The sequence below is a fragment of the Oncorhynchus gorbuscha genome, linkage group LG13 (assembly GCF_021184085.1).
Source record: "Oncorhynchus gorbuscha isolate QuinsamMale2020 ecotype Even-year linkage group LG13, OgorEven_v1.0, whole genome shotgun sequence".
In the NCBI taxonomy this organism is placed as follows: Eukaryota; Metazoa; Chordata; class Actinopteri; order Salmoniformes; family Salmonidae; genus Oncorhynchus; species Oncorhynchus gorbuscha.
Window position 1 is genome coordinate 25,892,995 of NC_060185.1, and position 25,319 is coordinate 25,918,313.

The 25,319-nt window shown below is 43.4% G+C and overlaps 1 pseudogene; it reads right to left on the minus strand.

The window, feature by feature from the left end:
* The window catches only part of LOC123992628, a 131,350-nt pseudogene that overhangs the window by 89,664 nt on the left and 16,367 nt on the right, over positions 1-25,319 (minus strand).

The following is a 25,319-nucleotide window of genomic DNA, read 5'->3' on the forward strand; positions in this document are numbered from 1 at the left end:
CCATGTTTATGTGTTGCAAGACCAACCCATGTAGTAAGCTCCAGCGTAAAGAGAGTCATGCGCTATTGAATTTTCATACCGGAAGAGAAACACATATTGCGCATTGCATTGTTTTGTGAACGCGCAGATTCAGCTGTTTATATACAGTGCCTTGCGAAAGTATTCGGCCCCATTGAACTTTGCGACCTTTTGCCACATTTCAGGCTTCAAACATAAAGATATAAAACTGAATTGTTTTGTGAAGAATCAACAACAAGTGGGACACAATCATGAAGTGGAACGACATTTATTGGATATTTCAAACTTTTTTAACAAATCAAAAACAGAAAAATTGGGCGTGCAAAATTATTCAGCCCCTTTACTTTCAGTGCAGCAAACTCTCTCCAGAAGTTCAGTGAGGATCTCTGAATGATCCAATGTTGACCTAAATGACTAATGATGATAAATACAATCCACCTGTGTGTAATCAAGTCTCCGTATAAATGCACCTGCACTGTGATAGTCTCAGAGGTCCGTTAAAAGCGCAGAGAGCATCATGAAGAACAAGGAACACACCAGGCAGGTCCGAGATACTGTTGTGAAGAATTTTAAAGCCGGATTTGGATACAAAAAGATTTCCCAAGCTTTAAACATCCCAAGGAGCACTGTGCAAGCGATAATATTGAAATGGAAGGAGTATCAGACCACTGCAAATCTACCAAAACCTGGCCGTCCCTCTAAACTTTCAGCTCATACAAGGAGAAGACTGATCAGAGATGCAGCCAAGAGGCCCATGATCACTCTGGATGAACTGCAGAGATCTACAGCTGAGGTGGGAGACTCTGTCCATAGGACAACAATCAGTCGTATATTGCACAAATCTGGCCTTTATGGAAGAGTGGCAAGAAGAAAGCCATTTCTTAAAGATATCCATAAAAAGTGTTGTTTAAAGTTTGCCACAAGCCACCTGGGAGACACACCAAACATGTGGAAGAAGGTGCTCTAGTCAGATGAAACCAAAATTGAACTTTTTGGCAACAATGCAAAACGTTATGTTTGGCGTAAAAGCAACACCCTGAACACGCCATCCCCACTGTCAAACATGGTGGTGGCAGCATCATGGTTTGGGCCTGCTTTTCTTCAGCAGGGACAGGGAAGATGGTTAAAATTGATGGGAAGATGGAAGGAGCCAAATACAGGACCATTCTGGAAGAAAATCTGATGGAGTCTGCAAAAGACCTGAGACTGGGACGGAGATTTGTCTTCCAACAAGACAATGATCCAAAACATAAAGCAAAATCTACAATGGAATGGTTCAAAAATAAACATATCCAGGTGTTAGAATGGCCAAGTCAAAGTCCAGACCTGAATCCAATCGAGAATCTGTGGAAAGAACTGAAAACTGCTGTTCACAAATGCTCTCCATCCAACCTCACTGAGCTCGAGCTGTTTTGCAAGGAGGAATGGGAACAAAATCAGTCTCTCGATGTGCAAAACTGTTGCACCCTCTACAACCACTGTGATCTCCACCCGGCACAGCCAGAAGAGGATTGGCCACCCCTCATAGCCTGGTTCCTCTCTAGGTTTCTTCCTAGGTTTTTGCCTCTCTAGGGAGTTTTTCCTAGCCAATGTGCTTCTACACCTGCATTGCTTGCTGTTTGGGGTTTTAGACTTGGGCTATATAAATAGATTTGATTTGATAGAGGACTGAGGGTCTTCCAAATATTGAAAGTGTGTAAATAGTTACCCATGTTATTTTGTAAATGTATGTATTTTTTCCCCCATATTTTTTAATCAATAATGATTTTTTTCCCCCATGATTTTTTTTTCTCAAATGTTTTTTTGTGTTTTTTTTTTTTTGGGGGGGGGGGGTGTTAGAATACCATTTTGGTATTTTGTATATAGTTATTTGTTTTAAAATGTATACCTTCACCAATTTGGCCACTTGGGCTACCTGTGTGGGACACCTGGGTGACTTCATGATAAATGTCATGCAGCACACTCATTTTAGAAGTTATCATTCTGAAACTTTGCACAAGTACTGTTGCCCTCTTATATGTTTCACTGAAATTGTCCCCATCATCCTATCTGAATGTTTGTTTTATCTTGTTCATTTTAAAGATACAAAAATACAAATAAAAAACGTATGTTTTTTTTCCACTGTTTTATCTAAATCAGATCTATTGTGTGTTATTATCCTACATTCAATTCACATTTACACAAACTTCAGAGTGTTTTCTTTCAAATGGTACCAAGAATATGCATATCCTTGTTTCTGTGCCTGAGCTACAGGCTGTTAGATTTGGGTATGTCTTCAGGCGGAAATTGCACAAAGTAGGGGGGGAGCTGCTTAAGGCCTGATTGTTAGAGTGCTGCAGAGATGGTTGTTCTTCTGGAAGGTTCTCCCATCTCCACAGAGAAACTCTGGAGCTCTATCCGAGTTACCATCGGGTTCTTGGTCACTTCCCTGACCAAAGTCCTTCTCCCACGATTGCTCAGTTTGGCCGTGCGGCCAGCTCTAGGAAGAGTCTTGGTGGTTCCAAACTTCTTCCATTTTATGAATGATGGATGCCACTGTGTTTTTGGGGACCTTCAATGCTGCAGAAATGTTTTGGTACCCTTCCCCAGATCTGTGCCTAGACACAATCCTGTCTCGAAGCTTTATGGACAATTCCTTCGACCTCATGGTTTGTTTTTTTCTCTGACATGCACTGTCAACTGTGGGACCTTATATAGACAGGTATGTGCCTTTCCAAATAATGTACAATCGAATGAATTTACCACAATCAAGTTGTAGAAACATCAAGGATAATCATTTGGAAACAGGATGCACCGGAGGTCAATTTTGAGTTTCAAAGCAAAGGGTCTGAATACTTACGTAAATAAAATATTTGTTTTTTATTTTTAATACATTTTTAAACATTTCTAAAAACCTCTTTTTGCTGTGTCATTATGGGATATTGTGTGTAGATTTGTGAAGATGTTTTTATTTATTTAATCCATTTTAGAATAATGCTGTAACAATAAAATGTGGAAAAGGGGAAGAGGTCTGAATACTTTCCCAATGCACTGTATGTAGACAGCAACACTAACATACAGTACACTCCTTGGCTCCTCTTACCTGCGAGCAATATAGTAGAAGACAGGGTTGCCATTCTTGGAGGTACCAGCCTGGTAGAAGATGTTGAGGGTCTTCAGGGCTTTAAACTCATCTTTTTCATGGACCTGGTGCCTAGAAATCGGGGACAAACGGACAATAGAATGCTTCTGAATCAACTCCACTCACCAACTGCTGGCATCCCGAGTGTCTCAGAACATTTTAGAGACTAACTCTACACTAGGAGAGTGTTACCTGGTCATAAACTCCTCAAACTTGGAGCTGGTGAGGTTGAGGCTGGACCAGTGGGTGTTGGCAACAGGTTTGTGTTCGGGGGGCCCCAGATAGGCCAGAAGGGTGGCCATCTTGTCAAACGGCCGCCTGCCCACTGCCTTGTGGTCCCTATGGAATGGGAAGAGAGACCGCTGTCAGACTGAGGGCTATACTGGTAGTGTACATAACATGATGATTGGTGACTCATTGTGTGTGTGTGTGTGTGTGTGTGTGTGTGTGTGTGTGTGTGTGTGTGTGTGTGTGTGTGTGTGTGTGTGTGTGTGTGTGTGTGTGTGTGTGTGTGTGTGTGTGTGTGTTACTGACCTGTTGCTGGAGAGGTACTGTCCAATCCTCTCCTGGTTGTTCCACAGCAGCCTATGGAGGGCCAGAACGTTGCCATCACTGATGAAGGACAGGCTGTGGTTGACTGAGTCACTGGGAGGAGAGTCAGAAGCTATGTCCAAGAAGAACCTACAGGGCAATATAGAGGGATCACAGAGTGAATGTTACTTACAGAACTGGAAATCTATCACAAATATTTATAAAATATTAGAAAATGAGTCCAGGTACGTAATGCTCAGCTTCATAAGAGAAAGCAGAGACTCCGATAATTTCCTTCTTTTCAGGATACTGAGAGAGCAGTTTGTGATTTTATCCGCTTTGAAAGTGGGGATTTTTGTCAGAAGTTTTGCTGGTATTAAAATTCTTCTGACTTACCGCGTAAAAATCTACAGTTCAAGACGTCTGGTAACTGCGCCGTTGCTGGTAACTGCGCCGTTGCTAACTAGCATAGCTGGTCCAATTGTTGCAAAGAGTTATATAAGAACCCTGTTGTCATCTTCAACCTAACTTACCGCCTGGCTGCATCAAAGTTGCTTTTCACAAAGTCGTTAAAAGGCCTCATGTGCTCCTCTTTAGTAAACAACACGTGGTTGGCAATGCTCTGGAGGATCTGCGAACAAAACAGAGAGCAACTTAACTAAAATCAAAGGTAATAAAATAATTGTAAAAAATATTATATTTATCAAACAATTTTGGTCAAAGCCACTACTGTCATTTTCACACAAGATGCTTATTTTTGGAAGATGGAATCTCCCAACCTATACCTTGGACATGAGCTTTAGTCCTCTCTCTATGCTGGGTGGGGGCTTCTCATCCAGGATGCCTGCCTCGTAGGGTGACACGATGGCAGGGTTGATGAAGCGCAGGAACATAGCACTGCCCACCGCCCCTATACTGTTCTGGGGGAAACGCTGGCTCACCACCTGAAGGAAAAGGTGGGCAGAAAAGGGGGAGGGAGGAGAGCAGGATGAGGAGTTGGAACAGAGTGGATTGAAAACATGAAAGGAAATTAGAAAGTTTGATGCTTGTACGACATGACAGAGAAGATCTCACACCACCCTTCTCAAAGCCAGCCAGAGCACAAGCAAGAGAGAAAGAGTTTGAGAGAAAAGAGTGCAAGAGAAGGGGAGGGCGACAGAGGAAGAAGGAAAGAGCTAAGTACGGAAAAAGATGCCTCGTTATGGCGACATCACAACTTATTTATCTCATGATCACTATAACAAAAGTTGTTAAAAATAAATGGACGTATTGATTTATCTATTTTTATTTAACCTTTAACTTGGCAAGTCAGTTAAGAACAAATTCTTATTTACAATGACAACCAAGGAACAGTGATCAGGGGCAGAACGACAGATTTGTACCTTGTCAGCTCTGGGATTCGATCGAGCAATCTTTCTGTGACTGGCCCAACACTCTAACCACTATTGGCTGTGTGGCTGAGGCGGCAAAGCCCTCAGTGGAACAGTGCATAAGTTTTTATTGATTGCTACACTAAGCAATAATAAAACTCATGCTAACATCATGCTTTCATTTGTGTTTGGAGATCATTATCAGTGTGTTAGTTAGAATGTTAGCAAGCTAAATGTCCCTTACCTTGAGCAATGAGCTTGTGAGGAAGCTAAGCCCGGGTGGGGCATTTAAGCCCTCAACGATGCATTACAGGATGCTCTAAATGTCCCTTACCTCCCTTACAACGCTGCTTACTTGCATAGTCTTGTGAACTAGCAAGCTAGTGAAGTGTCCCTTATAATTATACACGTGTCAGTTATGCAAGCTAACAACCAACAAAGGTAATAAGCTAGCTAACAAGACTACATAGCTAATTAGCATGCAATTGGCTGTGGTCTTGGGGAAGCATGCAGCCTGGAGACAGTGCTGCCTGTCAGGCATCATTCAAGTCTTACATGCCCCATGAAGGCATTGCGATCAACACAGCCACAGGGCTCCTTGATGAGGTGGTTGTGCATCTGAACAAATTAATGGATGATGAATGGTACTTTTGATTATCTTTTAATCTCTACAAAACTTATTATATATTTTTTTTTTTTTTTTTTTACCTTTACCCTGACTTGCCTTTTACCTAGGCAAGTCAGTTAAGAACAAATTCTTATTTTCAATGGTAGTCTAGGAACAGTGGGTTAACTGCCTGTTCAGGGGCAGAACGACAGATTTCTACCTTGTCAGCTCGGGGATTTGAACTTGCAACCTTTCGGTTACTAGTCCAACGCTCTAACCACTAGGCTACCCTACCACATGTAGTGATCATGAGATAAGTTGTGATCTTGAACATAAGAGTTGTATTCATATGTCTTCCTCTCTGGACTTGCGTAGCTAAGAGAGCACATTGTAAAATAAAGCTTTGATGGAAATTAAACCTTTGAAAAATAAATGCCAGCAGGAGTGGACAAGCTTGATTTTAAAGTGGAACTGACTACATTTTATCAGGAGTGGACAAGCTTGATTTTAAAGTGGAACGGACTACATTTTATCAACATAAAATCTTATTCAAATCTGTTCATTTACACCCCTAGGATGAATGACAATACTTATTTTACATTTTCTGACAAGTGAGCACTAATTTTCACGTTTTCATACAATGTTTGGGAATAACGTATAGTAGCGTACATTAAATTTATATATCAATATAGAGTTTGAAAGCAGCCATGTGTTTGGACAATTAATAGACACTGCAGTAAATAAAACCTAATATAAACATCGGTCTTGTCCAGGACCGGCGTCGAGGCAGACCGGTGCGCCATAGCCAATCAGAGCTACAGTAGGTCCATATGAAAACAAGCCATTTTCCACAGAAGCCTGCCAACATTCACTTTGAACTGGGCGTTTACAGGCAGTAGCAACAGCGCAACTTTAGAACGTTATTCGCCAAAAGCCACAAAATACACCTGAATGGATTTCTGCAAATATGGAAATACCATGGGCGTCTTCTTACATTTGGGAACTTAGTTATACTAAGCAAACAACCATGAAAAGGCTTGCCCTCAGTTGCCTATGCACATAAACAACAAGATCGTCAATGTACGCTAGCCAGAGCGAGATGAGCTCAAATCTGAAGAGGGAACATTAGATAAATCCTCTCAAACTTGCGAATCGGCCGTCAAAATCGCACTGATAAACGATTGGGAATAGTAGACTGTTCATCCTTCTGCAGCTTGCCTGCCAGTGCATTCTTGACCCAACCTACATTTTGACAACTGAATGGGAACCACACGCACTACCCTCTGTAGTGCCTTACGGTCAGATGCCGAGCAGTTGCTATACCAGGCGGTGATGCAACCAGTCAGGATTCTCCCGATTATACAGCTGTAGAACTTTGAGGATATGGGTATCATTGCCAAATTTCTTCAGTCTCCTGAGGAGGAAAAGGTTTTTTGTCGTTCCCCTCTGCACGACGGTCTTGGTGTCATGTTCAGCATAGCTCGCCAAGCGATTCACATTTTTTGCAAATTAACTAAAAATGGCACCTGCATCTCTAGCTGTAGCCATCGAAAAACGATGAGTGGTAAAAGTCGGTCGCTCACCCCACTCTTCCAATGACATGACATCCTCCCAGCAGCTAGATAGCTAACGCTATGGTGTGTTTTAAGCTAAATAAATAGCTACATACATAAATAGGTATGCTAGCCCAGGGTGTCAAACTCAAATCAGCGCACGGCCATATTGACAAAACAACAAATTTGCGGCCCAGACATATCCTTTTTGCTTATACAAAAAACGACCCAAACTGGCCATGGTTTTCTCATAAAAAAATGTGTCCCTTTATAAATATCCACGTATGTACAGAGGATACTGTATATAGCATTTGAACATGTCAAAACAAAGATATAAATCATATTTGTCCAACCTTCGCTGCTATGCTTGTGGATGTGCATAATATGCTGTGGCGTGTCTGTACACTTCCCCTCGGCTGAGCGCTGTAACCGGGGCACACGAAAGCAGCGCAATTGAAGTTAAATTCAATTGAAGTTAAATTGACTGATGCGAGACTCAGGATTGTGTTGACATTCTCAGCCTTCGTTACAGTCGTCCATTTTTGTTCAAAATATTGAGTCATTGAAACATCTCGAATGGGTGGAGGCAGCAAACAATGTACCCGGCCAGATGTGATTTCCAACCTGATAGCAATATTTTTTGGACTATTGGTAATTTATATTAAATCCTGCAAAGAACTGCTTCCATCTATTCTGCCAACAATGCGTAAATCATGGACTTTTGAGTTAAATATAACCTATTTTTAACAGCTCTTATAAAGTTGGTTTTGGAACATAAATTGGGATTTTGATATTTTTGACTGATATGATTGCACTTTAAAGCGCGACAGAAAAAAAGGGGTTAAAAATGACATTGAATTTCACCAGCCAGAAAACTACAGCGAATACATGGAGATATGACTCCCAGAGCAAAGCAGAAAAAATGTCTCACAGGTGATCAGCCAGACACACAGTGGCAATAAATTATAACCATAGTCCACAAGACAGACACCAACATGCATGTACACAAGACAGACAATCCTCACTTCACCTAGGCCTTTAGATTCAAATATTTGGTGCAAGTGCAATAAACCAATTTCAAATAGGCCCTATACAGTATATGGCCCAAATACAACAGACATAAAACCACCGCAATCACTAAGCAAGATGACTGTGTCATTGTAAATAAGAATTTGTTCTAAACCGGCTTGCCTAGTTAAATAAAAAGATGAACAAATGTAAAGAAAGAAATAAAACCACACACAATACTTTACTACGTAACATTCCACTGTATATGCACTGCAGCAACACAGAAAGAAGTGCACCATAGAAAACTGTCCCCCTGGTGATGTGTTTATGTCAACTGCAGCCAAATTCAGCCTCTAGAAACATTCAGAGAAACACTGTTCCACCCATTCCAATCCCAAAACCCATCTGGAGGAGAGAAAGAGAGGAACGCACGTGTCAAACTCATTTCACGGAGGGCCGAGTGTGTTGGTTTTCACTCCTCCCTTGTACTTGATTGACTAATTAAGATCAGTAATTAGTAAAGAACTACCTGGTTGTCTAGGTCCTCCAGGCCCTCCAGAGAATAAGTTTGACACCCCTGCTGTAACCGAATGCACTGGTTTCTTGGAGTTAATAGAAAATGGAAGCAAGTAAGTTGGTGCTACTATTTGTAGAATGTCTTTATTTATTAAAAAATAAAAAATAAAAGACAAAGTTATTTTTTCATTTGAAAATAAAAGGGTCTGAGGAAAAAGTTATCAACTTACTGCTTCTTTGTTTAACTTTCTGTCTTTAACTGTGGCTTTAGTCAGTAGAAGTGGCAAGTAGCCAACAGAACAGAGATGAGCACAAACAGGTCACAGCACCACACAACCTGTAAGAGCATCCGCCTTCCTCATGCCTTTTGCAAAAAAAGTTTGTGTTAACTTTCTGTCTTTAACTGTGGCTTTAGTCAGTAGAGTAAGTAGCCAACAGAACAGAGATGAGCACAAACAGGTCACAGCACCACACACACAAGAGCATCCGCCGGCACAGCCCAACTACTGACCAGCATTGTGTGCGCGTGCTGATGTTTTTTTACAGGCAGATTTTTGCACAATGGTAGTAGTATAGGATTGTATCGAGCGAAGGGAGATCGATATGCGTCAGTTTCATGTTCTGTGCTATTTTGGTGTTGTGTCCAACAAAATAACATTAGTGGTTCCAAAGCACCCCGCGTTCATCTCATTGAGATATCGAAACATTTGATGTGTTGCTTTAAGTCAGTATAGAGAGAAAGTCCGTTTTTGTGGAAGCAGAGGGCAGCGGTCTCGGATCAGACATACAGATGGAAACAGGAAATAGGCGAGTGGAGTGTGTGTCCATACAGAGGTGTTCTTTCATGGAAAAGTTAGGCTTAATGGAAACGGAGGTGTGTGTGTGTGTAAGCAGTTTATTGACAGTAGGGACACTAGCTGCTTTGTGGTGTCTTGATGTTGCTGTAGTCAGTTAATTCATCTGCATATGTTCCCCCTTTTCCAACCACCACCATTGAAGGGACAGTCCTTCATCTGTTCTGTCACAGTACATGAAGAGCGAACACGTAGAAGAGGGCAGAGGACGTATAGCAGCAACGTTAGTGGAAAGTCAGAGAAAAGTAAGAAGGTTGTGCCTGTGTGTATTAGAGAGAGTGAGAGATGTGACCTAGTGCCATTATTAGCACAGTATGGAAGAAAGCCAGTGGCTTGTAAGGGTGTAGGCGACAGTAACACACTCCACCCACCCAGAGAGCAGCGTGAGGCCAGAGGTGGGGAATGAACCTACTTGGTAGAGACAGTGACACACACTGCGTAGCTGTGGCGGGAACTCGCTGGAGGAGTTGATAATGGCCAGGAAGAACCGGTCTGTGATCTGAAGAAGGTTCCGCTGGTTCTCGTCAAGGTTCTGACTGTTCTAGTCTACAAAGAGGGAGGGAGGGAGGGAGGGTGGAGAGGACAAAAAGAGAGAGGAAGGGGAAAGTCTGACAACTGTCATTCACGATTGAAATAAAGTCAATCATTATGGTAAGAGATTTTAACAAAGTGTTAAGTACCTCAATGGACCGTAAAGGTAATCGCTCTACAAACTATCATCACCGTGCCCTTAAAGAAATCACAAATATTATGGACACATTAGAAAGTGGCTATTTGGAGACTAAAAAACCCTGACCTAGTGAGATATACATGGAGGAGACTTAATCAAGCTAGTAGTCTTGACTACTTTGTATCTTTCTCTCGTGCATAAAACGTTTTAAATAGGAGACGGAATGCGATCGGATCATCTAATTGGCGTTCACATAACTCTTATAGATTTTCCACGTAGACGGGATATTGGAAATTTAATCAAAGTTTACTGGAGGACAACTATTTAACTGAGACAAAATCATTTATAACTGAATTTTCAGCAAATCCCCTTATTGTTTCAGATACCTTTAAAATGTACCTTCAGAGGTCATTCAATTCATTATTCATCAATAATGAAAAAGCAGTTTCTGGCTAGAGACAAGACTAACAAGGGAAATCAATGAACTAACAGTACAGTGTTTTTTGTCGCAGAAACTCGTTACTGAAGACGGGAGTCATCTATGATTCTCCGAATAATATTTCAAAAGAGGAAGCTAATTATTTTAGGCAGACGTTCTCTTTTCCGTCTCATCTTCTCTCACTGAATGAAGATTACAGTAAGGAATTCTTTACAAATAATATAAAAAATTGAAAATGAACAAATCAGTAACAGATCAGTCCGAAGGCCAAATTACAGAGGAAGAACTTTGAGGCTTTTAAATCTTTTCAGTCTGGAAAAACCCCAGGGCTTGATAGCATACCGGTAGAGGTATGTCAAACCGTTTTTGAGATACTAAAAGCGCCATTGTTAGATTGTTTTAACTTCTCCTATAGAAATGGTAGTCTGTTAGGTACTCAGCAGGAGGTCTGATTTCTATATTATTAAAACAAGTCCCAGATGGCAAATATAAAGACCCAGTATACCTAAAAAACTGGAGGCCCCCTTGCACTTAAATGTTGTAATGCAAAAATACTAGCGAAATGCAATTAAATTGAGACAATTCTCCTATAAAATGGGTAAAAGAAATGTATAGCAACCCCAGGTGTAAAATAGTAAATAACGGCTACTTCTCAGAGTTTTGAATTGTCAAGAGGAGTTAAACAAGGGAGTCCACTGTCAACATATCTATTCGTTATGGCCATCGAAATGCTAGCTATTAAAATCAGATCCAATAACAACAGAGGATTAGAAATCCAAGGCTTAAAACAAAGGTGTCCATGTATGGCGATGACTCAAGTTTTATATCAAGTCCGCAAGATAGTTTGGTTAAAACCTATGAAAAAGTACAATATTACGTATTGGATCTTTAAAAATACAACTCTTACATTACCCTGCAGTTTACCTATAAAATGGGCCGACAGTGAAGTAGACATACTTCGTATTCGTATCACAAAAGATATAAATTAGCTCTCCGCAATTAATTTCTATAGAAAAAAATAGACAAGATCCTGCAACCATGGAGAGGTAAATAACTGTCTATTTATGAAGAAAAAAACTGTTCAACTCCTTAGACATATCTCAGTTTACTCACTTATGGCGCTGCCTACTCCTGACGATTTGTTTTTTAAATCATGAGCAATTTTTTTGTGCTATATCTGGGACACTATTTTTAAATCAGTGGGGCAGACAAAAAAAAAGTGCCTATCTACAGTGGGGCAAAAAAGTATTTAGTCAGCCACCAATTGTGCAAGTTCTCCCACTTAAATTACAGCCCCCCCCATCATTTTATCATGGGTACACTTCAACTATGACAGACAAAATTAGAGAAAAAAATGATCACAAAAATCTCAGAAACACACAGGGAGGCCTACTGAAATGACCTGCAGAGAGCTGAGACCATCAGTAACACACTACGCCGCCAGGGACTCAAATCCTGCAGTGCCAGACGTGTCCCCCTGCTTAAGCCAGTACATGTCCAGGCCCGTCTAAAGTTTGCTAGAGAGCATTTGGATGATCCAGAAGAAGATTGGGAGAATGTCATATGGTCAGATGAAACCAAAATATACTTTTTTTCAGGTAAAAACTCAACTCAACTCTCACGTCGACCAGCTTGGAAGAGAAAGAATACAGAGTTGCATCCAAAGCACACCATACCTACTGTGAAGCATGGCGGTGGAAACATCATGCTTTTGGGGCTGTTTTTCTGCAAAGGGACCAGGACGACTGATCCGTGTAAAGGAAAGAATGAATGGGGCCATGGATCATGAGATTTGGTGAAAACCTCCTTCCATCAGCAAGGGCATTGAAGATGAAACGTGGCTGGGTCTTTCAGCATGAAATGATCCCAAACACACCAAAGCCCGGAAGATGCTGGAGAAAACGGGTAGTGGCTTATCCACAGTAAAAAGTCATTTCAAGGTCCTGGAAGGCCTAGCAAGTCTTCAGATCTCAAAACCCCATTAAAAAATCTTTGCAACTGCAGGGGACAAAGATCGTTGGAGAAATGTCCTCTGATCTGATGAAACAAAAATAGAACTGTTTGGCCATAATGACCATTGTTATGTTTGGAGGAAAAAGGGGGCTGTTGTGAAAGCAGCATCATGTTGCCCAGCTGCACAGCCCCAAAACATCACTGCTCTAGAGGAGATCTGCATGGAGGAATACTAATTGAGTGTAAAATAAACTTCTGACCCACTGGGAATGTGAATAAATGACTCTGTTAATAAAAGCTGAAATAAATCACCCAATTTATTTTGGGAAGCTTGTGGAAGGCTATCCAAAATGTTTGACCCAAGTCAAACAATTTGAAGGCAATGAATTGATTAAATCACTGGGAATGTGAAGAAATAAATAAAAGCTGAAATAAATCATTCTCTCTAGTATTATTCTGACATTTCACATTATAAAGTGGTGATCCTAACCTAAGTCAGGGAATTTTTACTAGGATTAAATGTCAGGAATTGTGAAAAACTGAGTTTAAATGTATTTGGCTAAGGTGTATGTAAACTTCTGACTTCTATTGTATAAAAGCACTCAACTTTCTTTTTTTCTTTTAGTTCATTCTCTTGGTTGTTGGTGCTTTGGGGGTTTCTTGGGGTTGGGGAATGGAATTAATTGTATTTTTGTTTTTCTTGGGGAGGGGGGGTCTGTGGGAGGGGTATCGAATGGTTGAGGGACAGCTATTGGGGAACCTTGGGGGGGTTGGGCTTCACGTTTTTTGGCCTGGTGGGAGATCTGTCAACGTGCCCTTGAGCAGGGATTTGACCATGGAGGCTTCTGTGTGTCGCTCTGAAAGTATATTGTATGTTTCAGATATTCAATTTCAAAAAAAAATACTTTAAAAAAAGTCAGGATTGCCTAGGTAACTTCCATTTAAAAAGGTTACCCCCCAAAATTGCTCAAATCGACATGCTATCCTTTACCACCACACCAGGCTACCACAGTCTAACTGGTGGAATGCTTCCGGTTAATGTTCCGACCTGGTTGTGACCACCTCAAAGCTGATGTTGTGCCACTCTGGGGTGGTGACGACCCCTTTAAGTAGAGGCTCCAGGAGCTTCTGTAGGTACGCCGCCCGTAAACCTAACACAAAGAATTTCAACATTAAAATGCCTTTAAAATTGCAGGCTTGGTGCGAGTGCTTCAGGTTATAACATTTAAAATTGTCTGTATGGGAGAGAAATGTGGTTTTACCTTGAAACAGAAGGTCATGATTTTACTGGCCAGACTGTTGCCTCTGAAGAGAGTCTGCATGGAGTCAGCCAGCTCTACCTCCTTGGAGAACATATTCCACAGCAGCTGATACAGCAGGTGGCGAGAGTCAAAAAGTGTCACCAACACACGGGCCAGCTCATCCTGAAGAAGACACAGAAGGACACACTATGTTTCAACAACTACTGCCTCAAATTCTCATACTTGCACAGGGGTGGCAAACCCTTTTCCTGGAGAGCTACAGGACATGCAGGCGTTTGCTCCAGCCTTGCACTAACATATCTGATTCTACTAATAAATCAGGTTTGTTATTGAGAGCTCATCACAGGACATGCAGGCGTTTGCTCCAGCCTTGCACTAACATGTCTGGATCTTAGTCAGAACGTCCATGAAGGTGGCCCGTGTCTGCAGGTCCTTATGGTAGCCCAAACCTGGAGAAGGGTGGATGGTGGGGGGAGGAGAGAGAGACGGATAGAGACAGAGCGACACAGGGGGCACAAGAGAAAGATTAAGGGTGGCAAAGGATACAGGGACATTATATTTGAGGTTTGATTGTTCATTTTGGAAGCTATGGTCCTTGGTAGATGGAAGGACTAACATTATAGCTTTCCTGGCACTATAAAAAGGTGGAGAAATACTACTGCTACAGTAGATCACCAATAGAGTGCATGAGTCCGCTGTCCACGTTGGCGTTGAGGAGGTTGGACATGGCCAGGACAGTACAGTGTCTGAGGGAGGCCAGGCGTCGAGACATGCCCCTCTTCCTCCCAACCACCGGCTGGCCATCATCCTCCACCTCACTGCAGTCATTCAGCAGGTTCATGAACAGGGTAAAGTACCTGGGTACAGGGGGTAAAGCAGGGTTCAGAACACTTAACAGGCAGTTTGAATTAAAATCATGTGCACATTTAAGTTAATGTATTCCTTTACTTCTATACACAAAACACAGTTTATTTTGCACGTGGAAATGTTACAGCATGCACAGTAAACAGAAAGCTGAAGAGCAGCAACAGATAACTAAATCTCTCTGGATAAACACGTCAGCTACATGACTAAAAGGTATAGGAGTGTATATGGGGCGGCAGGGTAGCCTAGTGGTTAGAGAGTTGGACTAGTAACTTAAAGGTTGCATGTTCGAATCCCCGAGCTGACAAGGTACAAATGTGTTGTTCTGCCTCAGTCGTTCTGCCCCGGAACAGGCAGTTAACCCACTGTTCCTAGGCAGTCATTAAAAATAAGAATTTGTTCTTAACTGACTAGTTAAATAAAGGTAACAAAAGGTATGTCATTCCAAGATGGCGTAGCAGTAAGTCGTCCTGTCGTGTTGTATCGTATCCCTTGTATATATAGTTTCTTTTTCGTTTTTACATATTTTTCTTCGCATATCTTTAAAAACATTTTGCTAAACCTAGGCTTCCAAATACTCTCCTGCAACCCGCCTCACCCAATGTAGCTACTTTTTCCTAAAGTATTTATATTTACTTCGGAACCGGAACCCCTCAACTGAAGCTAGCCAGCTAACCACCAGCTATGCTACCGGTCATCAGCTAACCTTTAGCTCGGAAAGCTCTCGCCAGTTCGAACAACGCGACGCTAACCAGAGCATAACGGACCTATTTATTTTTTATCCCCGGATTCCCACCGCAAACGGAACATTTTTCAGCTGGATCTTCACAACTAGCTATCTAGCTAAACCGCAACCCCGGATGATTACTCCTGGCTAGCGTTTCCACCCACTTAGCTTGAAGCTAGCCCGGCCAGAGCACCTGTGCTTACCACCGTAGCATACTCCTGGGCTACAATACCCGGGCCCACGACCGGTCTATCGATGTCACCGCATGAAGAGGAATAAACAGACTCACCCCATCGAGACGTCCCCCAAAGGCTAACTCTCTAGCCCTTGCTATCTCCTTGCTTGCTAACTCGATCTGCTAACTGCTAGCTTGTTTAGCCCTGGTCCGCTAACTGCTACCTTGTTTACCCCGGCCTGCTAACTGTTAGCTTGTTAGCACAGGCCTGCTAACCGTCTGCGTCGCCGCGTCCCAAACACTCACTGGACCCATATGTACTTTCTATTTCTTTCCAATTTTTTATTTGTTTATACCTCCCGGAAACCTGCCTCACCCAATGTGATTTTTAGAACACACATGTCAGAGTCAAGGCCCGCGGGCCACATCCGGCCCGCGAGAAGTTTTTTTGTACGGCCCCTGGGATGATCTTGATTTGTTATTAGAACCGGCCCGCAGACCGCAGCAAGCCGGCAGCCCGCAGATCTTTTACACGCACCAATACTACATTTCCCACAATGCAACGGTGACGCACCGAGCAGTAGGCTGCTTCATTTCAATATTTATTGGCACAGCAGTTGTCAGCATCACAGTAAAATTAACTTTCAGATACCCATCAAAAATGGCAAAACGGAAGGTGGACACTGAGAACCGGGGGTTTCAAACAAGGTGGGAGTCGGAGTATTTGTTCACGGAGGTAGCTGGAAAACCTGTGTGTCTTCTGTGTGGAGAAAGTGTGGCGGTACTGAAAGAGTATAATCTGAGACGACATTATGAAACGAAACACGCGGACAAAAACAAGAATATGGACATGGAACAAAGGCTACAAAAGGCAGAGGAATTAAAACGAGGCCTCAAATCTCGACAGGCTCTGTTCAAAAAAGCCAAATCACAAGGCCAGGCTGCTGTCAAGGCCAGTTTTATTTTGGCAGAAGAGATAGCTAAATCAGCCCGGCCATTTACGGAGGGGGATTTCATCAAAAACTGCATGATTAAAGTTTGTGACGAAGTTTGCCCAGAAAAAAGGCAACTCTTTTTAAATGTGAGTCTGAGCAGAAACACCATTGCCGAGAGAGTAGACCAGTTGTCCATCAATCTAAAAGAGCAGCTTGTGAAAAAGGGAAAAGATTTCATTGCATATTCCTTGGCTGTGGATGAGAGCACCGACATTTCTGACATTGCCCAGTTGTCAATTTTCATCCGCGGAGTGGACTCCAGCCTAAGCGTGACAGAGGAGTTTTTGGCTTTACGTCCTATGCATGGCACAACTACGGGGCATGATTTGTATGAAGAGGTGTCAAGATGTGTAAATGAGATGGAGCTGCCTTGGGAAAAACTCGTGGGTTTGACAACAGACGGAGCACCTGCGATGTGTGGACACAGGAGCGGACTGGTGGAGAAGATACGGGAAAAGATGCAAGAGGAAAACGCGACAGGTGAGCTGACAGCTTATCATTGTATCATACACCAGGAAGCGTTGTGCGGTAAAGCCTTGAAAATGGAGCATGTAATGAGCATCATCACGCGCACAGTTAACTTTATCAGAGCCAAAGGTTTGAATCACCGCCAGTTCAAGGCATTTCTGACGGAGTTAGAAACGGAGCATGGTGATTTGCCTTATCACACAGAGGTGCGATGGCTAAGCCAGGGAAAGGTGCTTCAAAGATGTTTCGAGCTTCGTTAGGAGATTTGTCTGTTCTTGGACAGCAAAGGGAAAGACACAACACAACTCCGAGACGAAATGTTTCTGTGTGAAATGGCTTTTCTGTGTGACATTACGAGTCATCTGAATGCAATGAACTTGCAGCTGCAGGGTCGGGATCGTGTCATCTCTGATATGTACAGTACAGTGAAGGCATTTAAAACCAAACTGACTCTGTGGGAGACGCAGATGCGGAAAGAAAATTTGAGCCACTTTCCCAGCTGCCAGACCATGAAAGAGAAGCTCTCTACCAGTGCGTTCCCGAGCGCACAGTTGGCTGATAAAATAGGTATGCTTGCCGCTGACTTTCGACGCCGATTTGCTGACTTTGAAGCACAAAAAAGCAGGTTGGAACTGCTCGGTAACCCATTTGCTGTTGACGTGGAAAGCTCACCACCAAACCTCCAAATGGAGTTGATTGACCTCCAATGCAATGATGCACTGAGGGCAAAATATGCGGCAGTGGGTGCTGCGGAGTTCGCCCGTTTCCTCCCCGACACAATGCCCCAGCTGCGCATCCAGGCTGCTCAAACGTTGTCTATGTTTGGCAGCACATACCTGTGTGAACAACTGTTTTCTTTGATGAACTTGAACAAAACATCACACAGAAGTCGACTTACTGCTGAACACCTCCACTCAATTCTGAGGATTTCCTCAGCTCAGAGCCTTACCCCGAACATTGATGAACTTGTGGAAAAGATGGGACACCACCAAGTATCACCCTCAACCTCAAACAAGTGAACATTACTGTGCAATCACATATTTAGAGTTTTTACTCAGTTCAAGTTTAAAAGTTAAAGTTTAATATTTGTTTTCACTGCATGTTACTTCTCCTTAAACAAAGTGTTGTTTTTGATTAATAGATTTTTGCACTTTATTTTATTGTATTTCAATCCAATTATATTTTAAAAATATTTCAGTTGAGTGGATGATAGAAAATTGCTATTATTGTTTTTTTCTTTGAAGTAAATTTAGCCCACTTTTGCTAAAATAGAAAATATAGGCTACTGATGGTGCCTTGAATACCGGTTTCTTTCATTTAATGTTCATGTTATGGGGATTTTTATATAAAGGAAATTTGTCTTTTGTGTCTGTTGAAAATTAAAGATTACTGACAGAGCCATAAGAAAATATTGCTTTATTTATCTGATCATATTGGAATATATTTGTTAGGTTTTCAGTAGGTTCAATTAGGTTCACTAGACTATATGCGTCATTTAAAAAAATATCAATGAACATTCGAACAGTCCGGCCCTCGGCTTGTAGCTAAATTTTTTATTTGGCCCTCCGTCCATTTGACTTTGACACCCCTGCTCTAGAACCTCCAGAAGCTAACCAGCTAACCAGCTAACTAGCTACAAGCTATTTAGTCATTGTTAGTTTTTTAACCTGGATAGCACTCGCCAGTCCAGCTTTCCTGCCCCATCCACCGCTGCCCCCTGGACACTGATCACTTGGCTACATAGCTGATGCACGCTGGACTGTCCATTAATCACGGTACTCCATTCTGCTTGTTTGTTTTATCTGTCGGCCCCGTTGCCTAGTCAACGCCATTTTACCTGATGTTGTTGTCCTAGCTGATGAGCTGTTGTCTCACCTACTGTTTTAGCTAGCTTTCCCAATTCAACACCTGTGATTACTGTATGCCTCGCTGTATGTCTCTCTCAAATGTCAATATGCCTTGTATACTGTTGCTCAGGTTAGTTATCATTGTTTTAGTTCACAATGGAGCCCCTAGTTCCACTCTTTATACCCCTGATACCTCCTTTGTCCCACCTCCCACACATGCGGTGACCTCACCCATTACAACCAGCATGTCCAGAGATACCTCTCTCATCATCACCCAGTGCCTGGGCTTACCTCTGCTGTACCCGCACCCCACCATACCCCTGTCTGCGCATTATGCCCCGAATATATTCTACCATGCCCAGAAACCTGCTCCTCTTTATTCTCTGCCCCAACGCTCTAGGCGACCAGTTTTGATAGCCTTTAGCCGCACCGCAGCTCCTCGCCCAAGCCTCTCCAGGTTCTCCTTTACCCAAATCCAGACAGCAGATGTTCTGAAAGAGCTGCAAAACCTGGACCCATATAAATCAGGTGGGCTTGACATTCTGGACCCTCTATTTCTGAAACTATCCGCCGCCATTGTCGCAACCCCTATTACCAGCCTGTTCAACCTCTCTTTCATATCGTCTGAGATCCCCAAGGATTGGAAAGCTGCCGCAGTCAACCCCTCTTCAAAGGGGGAGACACCCTGGACCCAAACTGTTACAGACCTATATCCATCCTGCCCTGCCTATCTAAGGTCTTTCGAAAGCCAAGTCAACAAACAGGTCACTGACCATCTCAAATCCCACCGTACCTTCTCCGCTGTGCAATCTGGTTTCCGAGACGGTCACGGGTGCACCTCAGCCACACTCAAGGTACTAAACGATATCATAACCGCCATCGATAAAAGACAGTACTGTGCAGCCGTCTTCATCGACCTTGTCAAGGCTTCCGACTCTGTCAATCACCATATTCTTATCGGCAGACTCAGTAGCCTCGGTTCTTCGGATGACTGCCTTGCCTGGTTCAACAATTACTTTGCAGACAGAGACATTTCAGTGTGTCAAATCGGAGGGCATGCTGTCCGGTCCTCTGGCAGTCTCTATGGGGGTGCCACAGGGTTCAATTCTCGGGCCGACTCTTTTCTCTGTATATATCAATGATGTTGCTCTTGCTGTGGGCGATTCCCTGATCCACCTCTACGCAGACGACACCATTCTATATACTTTCGGCCCGTCATTGGACACTGTGCTATCTAACCTCCAAATGAGCTTCAATGCCATACAACACTCCTTCCGTGGCCTCCAACTGCTCTTAAACGCTAGTAAAAACCAAATGCATGCTTTTCAACCGATCGCTGCCTGCACCCGCATGCCCGACGAGCATCACCACTCTGGATGGTTCCGACCTTGAATATGTGGACATCTAAGTACCTAGGTGTCTGGCTTGACTGCAAACTCTCCTTCCAGACTCATATCAAACATCTCCAATCGAAAATCAAATCAAGAGTCGGCTTTCTATTCCACAACAAAGCCTCCTTCACTCACGCCGCCAAGCTTACCCTAGTAAAACTGACTATCCTACCGATCCTCGACTTCGGCGATGTCATCTACAAAATTGCTTCCAACACTCTACTCAGCAAACTGGATGCAGTTTATCACAGTGCCATCCGTTTTGTCACTAAAGCACCTTATACCACCCACCACTGCGACTTGTATGCTCTAGTCGGCTGGCCCTCGCTACATATTCGTTGCCAGACCCACTGGCTCCAGGTCATCTTCAAGTCCATGCTAGGTAAAGCTCCGCCTTATCTCAGTTCACTGGTCACGATGGCAACACCCATCCGTAGCACGCGCTCCAGCATGTGTATCTCACTGATCATCCCTAAAGCCAACACCTCATTTGGCCGCATTTCGTTCCAGTACTCTGCTGCCTGTGACTGGAACGAATTGCAAAAATCGCTGAAGTTAGAGACTTTTATCTCCCTCACAAACTTCAAACATCAGCTATATGAGCAGCTAACCGATCGCTGCAGCTGTACATAGTCTATTGGTAAATAGCCCACCCATTTTCACCTACCTCATCCCCACACTGTTTTTATTTATTTACTTTTCTGCTCTTTTGCACACCAATATCTCTACCTGTACATGACCATCTGATCATTTATCACTCCAGTGTTAATCTGCAAAATTGTAATTATTCGCCTACCTCCTCATGCCTTTTGCACACATTGTATATAGACTCCCCTTTTTTTCTACTGTGTTATTGACTTGTTAATTGTTTACTCCATGTGTAACTCTGTGTTGTCTGTTCACACTGCTATGCTTTATCTTGGCCAGGTCGCAGTTGCAAATGAGAACTTGTTCTCAACTAGCCTACCTGGTTAAATAAAGGTGAAATAAAAAAATAAAAAGCATGTTGTAGTTACTTGAGGAAGAGCTGGGACTTGGCCTCCATCAGCTCCACCCCGTCTCCCTCCACTGGCTGAAGAGGCAGGACAGCTAACAGAGACACCACCGCTTCCATACTGGCTTGGTCCAGGTCTCTGGTCAGACACTTGATATCGTCATCAGCAGCCAGGTACTCCACCAGCTTGTTCCTGGCAGATATGGTGAGGGGTTGAATTAACAAAAATGATTGATTCTTGAAGAATATAACTTATAAATGTCGTACCCCATCAGAACTCAAAATATACACTTCTTTTACTCCAACGTTTATAAACTAAGTAAATGTAAACAAAACACTACATAGCCTCAACGCATTGTTAAAACTATAATTCTATATCACGTATGGTCATTCTATAGCTCTGTCTGTGAATTTGGGAGTGGTAATATTTCTCCAGACCAATCAAACTTTTTTTAATTGTTTGAACTGCTGACTGAAGCATTAAGTAGCATTTAGCTAGTTTGGCTAGCGTTAAGCTAGAGTTTAGGTCTGTCCAGGAGGGAGTGCCGTCTCTGTCGCTCACCTGAACTTCATCTCCTGGCAGAAGGACAGGTCGTCTCGTCTCTCCATCATCACCTCCACCAGCTGGCACAGCTTGGTTTTCATCTGGATGGCATGCAACGTGTTGCCTAAGACACGCACGTACCTGGGGGGGTGAGATCAGACCGAATAAGGTCCTGAAGAGTGACAACTGATTAGGTATTTCATAAGCTGTGAGTGTTTGTCTCTCACCTGACCAGGTTGAGCATCATGGTCTCTATGCTGGCCTGTCCAAGGTGCTCTGAGCTGCCCTCAGCATGGTTATCCAGTAGGTTCTTCATGATGGCAATGGTCTGCTCCACAAACTGTGTGTTAGTGTCATTGATGGGGACCTGCAAGGGCACAGAGACAAATAAATTAAATCAGTTTAAACTACTTTCCTGCTAATGTCAACAAATCAGCTTTATAATGAACTAATGAAATTCAACAACATCAGCGCAGGCAGGGCTCTGTGCTGCAATCAGCAAAAAAGTCACCATCCCCCTGTAAAACTCCCTAGAATGACATTCTACACTAATACAATTCAAATAATTGGTTAACGTGCCCCATCCTCCTCCGCAGCCCATCCACTCACCGGCCCCTGTGTGTCGAAGAAGCGTCCGATGCTGTTCCTTAGCTTGTTGAAGAGCATGTGGTACAGGACCGGGCTGAGCTCCAGCCCCAGCAGCTCCTTGACGTTGGTGCGGACGTGTAGACCCACCCTCTCATGACCACATACCAGCAGGACCAGCAGGCGGTCCAGGAACCTGCCCAGGGGGGTTTCAGTGGAGGAAGAGGAGGAGCAGGTGGCTGAGGCTCCAGCTGCAGCGTTGGAGACCTCACAGACGCCCACAGAGACCATAGAGTACTTGCGTTCGCTCATGGGGCCCATGGGGGGGCTGTAGGTGGTGGGGCCACAGGGCTTGCTGTGCTGGGACAGACACACCCCACCCAGAGCACACAGGAAGCCTGTCATGTTGATCCACTCCTGCAGGGGGAGACAAATGGGGTAGAGTTTGGAGCAATGGTCCCTATATTATTATTTTTTATTAACAGTGAAACACACCCAAATCCTAAAATGTAAGTGCTCTTACCTGACCATCCTCCACCTTGTTTTTGGGAAAGTTCAGAATCTGTTTGGTGTCCTGCTCCCATTTTGCATGCGTGTCCTCCCATGCCTGGGGTGAGACATGGAAACAAGAAGGGACAAGTCACTAATACTGGAAGGATGTAAGCAAGGATAAACTGTATTTTATGCTTCTTTATTCTTTCACACCTCAGTGTTTCCTGCAGTGGGGTGCTCTATCCTTCTCAACAAGGCCATCACTCTCTTCTGCAGGGTGAAACGTCCTACCAAACAGAGAAACAACTAGCGGAGTCACTGTCTGAAACCGTTGGCCTTTTTAGTGACTCTCAGAGCATGTTATAGTGGTGTTCAAAACAGTGTTTTGCTGACGGAGGCGAACTCTGTGAAGGTGGCGTAGTTGGGCAGGATGTTCTGGACGAGCACCTCGTCAGCGGAACAGCGGATGTCAGCCTCCTCACACAGGTGTCTGAAGCAGGACATGGCCACCAGCACGGCCTCTGTGTCAGGGCTCCACAGAAACATGTATAGACACACCTCCAGTTTGGTCTGGGCCTGTCTGCAGATGGGGATTCCACTGCCCTGTGTGGCACACTCCTGGGCGAGCAGAGAGGAGTTAGACATGTCCAACACGTGTATTTGACTTGTATAACTGCAAAACACTCTGGACGGTTTTCCAGACCTAAGCTAGTCCTAGACTTAAACATTATTTTGAATGGAAATTCTCTATTGAAAGTGCTTTTTAGTTCAGAACTAGGCTTAATCTGCGTCTGGGAAACTAGCCCTCAATGGTTATTCTGATGTGAGGTTAGAGTCCAGAACTAGAATCTGCTCTGGGAAACTAGCCCTCAATGTTATTCTTGTGAGGTTAGGTCCCTAACTCACCTTGTTCCTTGTTCAGATAAGGATCTCCCTCAGCCACTTCAACACGTCTGTACTGTTCACCATCTGGTGACCAATCAGCTTCTTGCAGATCAGGAAGAGAACCAGGGAGCTGCAATGGGATAGGCCAGTGTTAGAGCCCAATGGAATCTCAACACACACCCCTAAAGACTGGGACTACTACTGAATCCATGACCAGTGTAGTGTGTCTACATGGATTATCTCTGGACTGAAAAGCCCCCAGAACTAAACCATGTCCTTGTACCTGATGTCCCAGAAGGTTTCAATGGGGGCCTGAGGGTTCCACAGCTCAATGGTCTCAGGCAGGTGCAGCACCAGTAGAGCCTGGGCAGGGAGAGAGAGACAGATAGGGAGAAATATGCCTTACTTGAAGTTGATAATTCAATGCTAGGGAATAGAACTGAAGTGGACAGAATGAGAAAGAATAAAGAAGCAGAGTAGATGGAGTGAGAGTAAGGGAGAGAAGGAGTGTGAACTGACCTCCATGGCCTCCTGGGAAAGCTGGGCTGTACTGACCAAGGGCACCAGCTGCACCAGGCCTGTGATCAGCTCTGCTGTGCTGCTCTGGGTCTCCTGAACCTGCTTCCCTGGGTTCTACAACACACACAATGTCAAACATGCATGTATGGGTGAACGCAAGGGCGGAGAGGAAATCGAACCACACACATAAGTGGAAGGGAGGGTGATTAACTATTCAAACAGAACCAAGGGACATTGTCTCAGTATATACAGTTGAAGTCGGAAGTTTACATACACCTTAGCCAAGAACATTTAAACTCAGTTTTTCCTGACATTTAATCCTAGTAAAAAGTCCCTGTTTTAGGTCAGTTAGGATCACCACTTTATTCGGTCATTATGGCCAAACAGTTCTATTTTTGTTTCATCAGACCATAGGACATTTCTCCTAAAAGTACGATCTTTGTCTCCGTGTGCAAACCGTAATCTGTCTTTTTTATGGCGGTTTTGGAGCAGTGGCTTCTTCCTTACTGAGTGGCCTTTCATGTTCTGTCAATATGGGACTCATTTTACTGTAGATATAGATACTTTTGCATCGGTTTCCTCCAGCATCTTCACAAGGTCCTCTGCTGTTGTTCTGGGATTGATTTTCAGTTTTCGCACCAAAGTACGTTCCTTATGTAATGTTACTTACCCTACATTATTCATCTCATATGCATATGTATATACTGTACTCTACATCATCGACTGCATCCTTATGTAACACATGTATGACTAGCCACTTTAACTATGCCACTTTGTTTACTTTGTCTACACACTCATCTCATATGTATATACTGTACTCGATACCATCTACTGTATGCTGCTCTGTACCATCACTCATTCATATATCCTCATGTACATGTTCCTTATCCCCTTACACTGTGTATAAGACAGTAGTTTTGGAATTGTTAGT